The following is a 6,526-nucleotide window of genomic DNA, read 5'->3' on the forward strand; positions in this document are numbered from 1 at the left end:
GGAATGGCAATGCCATTGTCATTATCCTGCCCTATTCTGCCGTGTGGGGCAGGTAATTTATCTTATTGCTCTACTATTTGTTTATAGGCCTCTGGGTCAAGAAAGGGCGCATCAGACCCTACTGAGAGACTGCCATGCATCGCCGGGGGATCCAGGAACATTCTACCAAACACAGCTCAGATTATGGCATGGCAGCCACTGCTCATTATCCAACTCCACATCTGCTCTCCCTTTTGCCCCAAATAATGGAGCTCCTGGTTTTCAGTTGAACCCAGAATAATTCCTCCTAGAACAATTCCATATTTGTTAGTCCCCCTTGCAGCTGGGCATGGCCACCACCTGAGGACGGCAGGATCAGGAGCTAGAAACTGCCTGAGTTAGCCACGATGGACAGGCACCATGTGACCCTAGACTGCCCACTTCTAGAATTTTTTACATGAAAGAATAAAACGTTCCATATTGGAGCCTCTGTTATTGAAGGTTCCTATTATATGCGACCAACCCTAGTCATAATCGATACAGTGGGCTCTACTCTGCTCAACTCTGGGTACAAGAATGTGAGAGTCTGCAAATAGCCTTAAGGCTACCATCATCTGGGATTTGGTGAACCTCCCCATTCTGTCAGGCCTTTCAAAAATTGATCAGGCACACTGTTGTACAGAAGATCTCTAGAATTTATTCATCTTGCATAATCAAAAAAATTTTTAATGTTTTTTTGATTTATTTTGTGAGAGGGAGAGAAAATCCCAAGCAGGCTGCCAACACAGAGCCCGAGGCAGGGTCCATGAACCGTGAGATCAAGACCTGAGCCAAAATCAAGAGTTGGACACTCAACCAACGGAGCCACCCAGGCGCCCAGCAGAACCCAAGTTTTATAACTGTTGAATAGCAACTCCTCATTTCCCTCTCCCCTCAGCCCCCAACACCCACCATTCTATTCTGTTCAATGAGTTTTGCTATTTTAGATAGCTCATGTAAGTGGAATCATGCAGTATTTGTCAGGACTGGTTTATTTCCCTTAGCGTAATGTTCTCCGGGTTCATCCATGTTGTCGCATTTTCTTTATCCATTCATCCATTGACGGACACCTGGATTGTTTCCACACCTTGGCTATTGTGAATAATGCTGCAATTAAACATGGGAGTGTAAAAAAATCTGAGATCCTGGTTTCAGTTCTTCCCCATAATACCCAGAAGTGGAGTTGCTTGATCATATGGTAATTCTATTTTTAATTTTAAGAGAGTAGATCTCATGTTAAATATTCCTACCACAAGAAAGAGAGAGACAGAGAGACAGAGAGAGAGAGAGAGGAAGGAAGGAAGGAAGGAAGGAAGGGAGGGAAGGAGGGAGGGGGAGGAAAAAAGAAAATGCTATTGTCTGCAACAAACACTATATAAATACTTGAAAATATGAAGATTTTCCAAAAACTTGATCAGAGCACTAACAGTTTCCAACAGAGCAATGCCACAATCCCACATTAAAAATTACAACAAGGAACTTGCCAAGTTCAGGCAAGAGAGTCATCCTTGAGCCTATAGGCTGCCTCCCTGGACACTGGAGTTTCTAGACAGATCTGCAAAGCAGTAAAGAAAAACAGCATTGAAGCTGCATCTTTTCTGTGCGTGAGAAATGATTGCAACAATACCTTCGTTTTACCTAGGATGCTTCTTAACCTGCCCCTAAGAGGAAATCGTCTTCGGATGTAGGTCATGAAATTTTAATTTTTGTTTTCATATGATTTTTGTTTTGCTTTCATTCCACAGGTGATTTCATCTGCTGATTACCCAACAAACCATAGCTCCCACCAGCTTCTGTTTAACTTTTATCTGGTTAATGGTGAGAGAATACATACTAATCAAGATAGCATCTGCTGGTCAGAATAACAGGGGTTTCTTTTATCTGGTGTTCTTAAAGCTGCGGGAAAGTACTAAGATCTTGAAAGCATGTATGTTTTCATATAAAGTTTATATAGTTTTTATTATAAAAGCTCTAAATGCTGTCTGGGGATAATCTAGAGAATACAGAAGAGTAGAGACCATTCATCCCACTGCCCGAGGCCAAGCAGTGTTAATATTTTGATGTATTTCCCTCTGCCCATTCCTGCCCTCTTCTTTTCTCTCCTCATCTGTTTGCATAGATGTATTCACACTGTATACCTAACTGTGCCCTGCTTTATTTCACTTAACGTTACAACAGAAGCATTTTCTTCATTATTAAAATTCCCTAGTGCCTGGAGGCGGGTGGGGGCGTCTAATTTCATGCTGAAGCTTGCATGGTCCTCAGTGGGATCATCCCACCGTGTCTTCAGTTCACAAAGGCAAGTTCCCACCAAAGTGAGCTGCTCCTCCTCTCCTGAACAGGAACCAGAACTAAGAGAGTCACGGATGGCAGGACATGCCCGGACTTGTTCAGCTGCCCACTTCCAGGGCTGGTTTCTTGCCTGCAAAGCAGTCTTACTAATCCATACTTTCTTTCCTGCAGACACACACATTGGCTTTGAACCAAGGATGCAACCCCACACCAGAGCAGTCCCGGGGGGAGAAAAATCCAGACACAAGAAGAAAAAAGTAAACTATGCCAGCGATTGCAAGGTAAGATTTTAAGACCACTCGTTTTAATTTCCATGAGAAGAAGGAGTTGTCCTAATTCACACTCGATTCACAACAACCGCATCCCTGCCTGTAACGCAGAGAGTTACGGGAGCTCTGGACTTGGATGAGGGGAGACAGCAGGTACAGCGAGCTGAGCAGCCCCAGACATTGACCCTGGCGTGGATCCCCTGCCAGACTCCCTGGTGTCCGATTTGGCTTTTCTAAAGCAAAACATCTTTTCTACAAAAATGCTGCAACATGAGAACAGGCTGTGCCTTATTTGATCATTTCTGTGTCCCCAGCACCTCGCATGTGCTTGGCGCATTTTGAAGCATTTGCTATAGTTCACTGCATAAGGACTCTTTTTACAAACGCCTTTAAACGTGGACAATTACAACTCAATTTGCGTTCACAAGCACTTTCTTGTGAAGGAGCCATTGCCTCCAAAGATGCTTAGCCCTCTTGCAGGGTATGGGTCAGCCCTCTCGGCTTGCTGTCCCTTCACTGGCCTATTCTCCGTGGTGAAGTGAGCTCAGCTTCAGCAAAAGAAAGGCAGAAGGACAGGAAGGGGGACACCACATTGAGCATTGGAGGTAGAGGTGATCATGGGTAAACTTCCCTATTTCAGCATTCCTGTCTTCTTCAAATTTCTTCTTCCCTATTTCTTATTCCTTTACCTCCCCCTAATTCCCTGGATCCAGGGCTCAGGTTGATCCTATTAATGCTACGGACAAGTCACGTTAAGAGTTAAATGCACCCTAAGGTGGCCCAATGGGTTGAGCATCCGACTTGGGCTCAGGTCATGATCTCACTGTTTGTGAGTTCAAGCCCCGCGTCGGGCTCTGTGCTGACAGCTCAGAGCCTGGAGTCTGATTCAGATTCTGTGTCTCCCTCTCTCTCTCTGCCCCTCCCCTGCTTGCACTCTGTCTCTCTCTCTCAAAAATAAACTTAAAAAAAAAATGTTTAAACAGGAGCTAAGTGTACCTTCAGTGGGCAGACCTACATGCAATTTATATCAGTTTATTTCTGGGAAATTGCAACGACAGTTAACGACTTCAAAAGAATTCTTCGGACCACATGTGCTCTCCTAAGTTAGGTGCTGCTTGTCTGCAGCATTGTCGGGGCCTCTGGACCAATCAAGAGTTGTTCTGGAATCTCTCCTACCCTGGGAGACGGGGAGGCAAAAGGGTCCATCTGCAGTGGAAAAGTGTTTTCTCTGTAATAAGAAAAGTAGACAATACGTGTGATACAAACCGACATGCACTTCCTCACAAGTAAGGAAAGTGTAATCAAATTCTAAAGTGGAAACAGTCACCATCACCGTCGTCATCCCTGTCATCACCATCATCTTTATCGGCACTGTCATCTATGTGGTTGACATGTGCACAGCTTTTACAGTGCCCCTGGCCCTACGCTAAGCAGTATGCATCTTCTCACATAATCCTCCCACAACTTCATAAGGCAGGTACTTTATAAACAAGGAAACAGAGACATTCAGCAGCTCACCCGAGGGGACACAGGACTGGCAAGGCAGGGACTCAAACCTGGACCGTCTTTCTCCAGGACTCCCAGCTTCTAACTACTCACTATCATAAGGAATAGGCAAGAGAGGCCGATGGGATTCCAGGACTCTGACTTAAGTCCCTGGCAAAACAGGGTGGCACTGGGTCTCTCAAAGGTGCCCACATGCTTGCCTCTCTTATTCACTGGGGTGGCCCTGGCAGTGACATGCACACGCCAGACGCTCGCCAGATCGTTGTCGAACGGACATATGAATGACCCTGTTCTTAAGTACATTTCACACTGTCAACTTCCCCAAGTTAGTTTCTGATATTTGAATTAGGCTTCCCAAGCTGTCTGTACCGTGATTTCTGTACTCCCATTCATAACGATAAAAGTCTAATGCTTCCTTCCTTGTCAGCTTGAGAGTGGGCAGGCTCTGGGGAGAGTACTGGAATCCCCCTGCCTGGTCACACAAACTCATAGAACACAAGAGCAGCAGCTAACAGAGGCCATGGTTGGCTTGATGGGCACAAGATCAGCTTGAGAGGGGGGTGTGGTGGTGTAGCAAAGTAGTCAGGTCTCTGTAGCCATGAGCTGGGGGAAAGGCTGGAGGCAGTGGGCACTTTGAGATAAATGGTTCATACGGTTACCATTCCCCAGGGTCTACAACGGGTAGGGAGAGCCATGGAAATGTGAATGGAGCTTGTTGAGTGGCACTTCTTAGAACAAGGGAGGAAGAGACTGGGCTGGTAGTCTTTTCGCCTTCTTCCCCCCATTCTTCACCTACCCTCCTGCCATTTGGAATGCAGACATGAAGGCAGGAGTTCTAGCAGTGACCTTGAGGCCATGAGCAAAAAAGCTGGAAGAGACACAAAGCCCTTAGCCTCTGAGCAAAGGCCAGTAATTATCTGCCTCGAAATTTCTCATTATGTTAGAAAAATAAATGCTTATGTGTTTAAGCCACTGAGCAGCCAAATCCAATTCCTAACTAACACACCTTCTGTAGTCGATAGCCTCTCAGATATCCCCCATTTGATGATGGCCTCTCATACCTCCTGGGAGAATACTATTTGTAATATGAAGTTAGAATACTACTTAATAAATCCCAACATTTATCTTTGGGTCTAGAAGTAAACAAAAGTTTTATTTATTAACATGTCCGACTAAACTACACATTAATATGATATGTTAAGGCCAGAAGCCACCTCCTGGTATTCATACCTCTGTATAATTCATCTTCTTGAGTCTGAGCTGGACTTCCTGACTCTCTTCTAACAAAGAATATGGCAGAAGTGATGGAATGTCACTTCTGAGATCAAGGTATAAAAAGACTGAGCTTCTGGTTTTTTTTTGTGCTCTCACACTAGCTTCTACATGATAAGACAGTCCTATAGAGAGGCCCAGGTGATGAAGGAACAAGGCCTGCCAACAACAACACGAGTAAAATTAGAAGCAGATACTACCAGCCCCAGGTGAGCCATCAGATAAGACCGCAGCCTTGACCAACAACTTGACGGCACCCATATCAGAGGTGTTGAGCCGAAGATGTCCAGCTAAGCCATGTCTATGTTCTTGACCCACAGAAACTGTGAGAGTAAGTGCTTATTGTTTTAAGCCTGTTTCAGATAATCAGTACATCCTCTGATTATCTTGGACTAATATGCAACATCATGTCTATTCCCTAAGTCTTCTATTGTATGTCTTAGCCCATACCAACTTCACTGAAATATTGCTCCTGGATAGAAGTTTTGGCATAGAGTCTGGCACATAGCAGGTGCTCAATAGAATGAGTGAGTGAACGAATGAATAACAGGCATGGTTTCTGGCTGAGCTGTTCTACAGTGCCTTGAGCCTCAATAAATATTGAGCAAAACACACAGGTAAAGACAAGGGGAAAATAACAAACTGCATCAAATCAGCCGACCATGATTGGAGGTAATTTGACCTGGCTGGCCAGTAGACCCTGTTCTGTGATTTACTGAAGACAAATTCCTCATGGGACACCTTATTAAGGTCAAAGAGTATTTAATCCTCCTAACATGTCTCTGTGGATCTAAAATTCAACAAATGTTTTATTTATTACTTTGCTCAACTGAAGTACACGTGAATATGATGTGTGAGGGCAAGAAGTTACCGGTCAAATGAACAGACTCTTAGCATAAGCAAAAACCCACTAATTTCCCCAATAACGTATGAACTGATGCAGAAGTGAGAACTGATTTCAGAATCAGCTTCAAGGGTCTCGGAAACCATGTTGGCGGCTGTTCGAGAGGCAAGGAGGGATGGTTCTTTGCTGTCCAAGTCAGATGAGACTCTTATTTTAGTCCACCCGGTTGTCCATTTCATTATCCAAGTCATTTAAACGGTAGCCTAAAGCAAACTATAAAACTCATCACACGCTTTAATCTGACGTGAGTCCACTTAAAAGCGTC

The 6,526-nt window shown here is 44.5% G+C and overlaps 1 long non-coding RNA gene across 1 annotated transcript; it reads left to right on the forward strand.

Annotated features, from left to right (window-relative positions):
- The first annotated feature begins 2,405 nt into the window (after window positions 1-2,405).
- Window positions 2,406-5,689, forward strand: LOC121044596 (uncharacterized). The gene is made up of 2 exons (XR_005797379.1): window positions 2,406-2,591; window positions 5,462-5,689. It is a non-coding gene; the product is annotated as an uncharacterized LOC121044596 (long non-coding RNA).
- Window positions 5,690-6,526: the final 837 nt, after the last annotated feature.

Source organism: Herpailurus yagouaroundi, unplaced genomic scaffold, assembly GCF_014898765.1.
Source record: "Herpailurus yagouaroundi ecotype Mexico unplaced genomic scaffold, PumYag 188, whole genome shotgun sequence".
NCBI classification, from domain to species: Eukaryota; Metazoa; Chordata; class Mammalia; order Carnivora; family Felidae; genus Herpailurus; species Herpailurus yagouaroundi.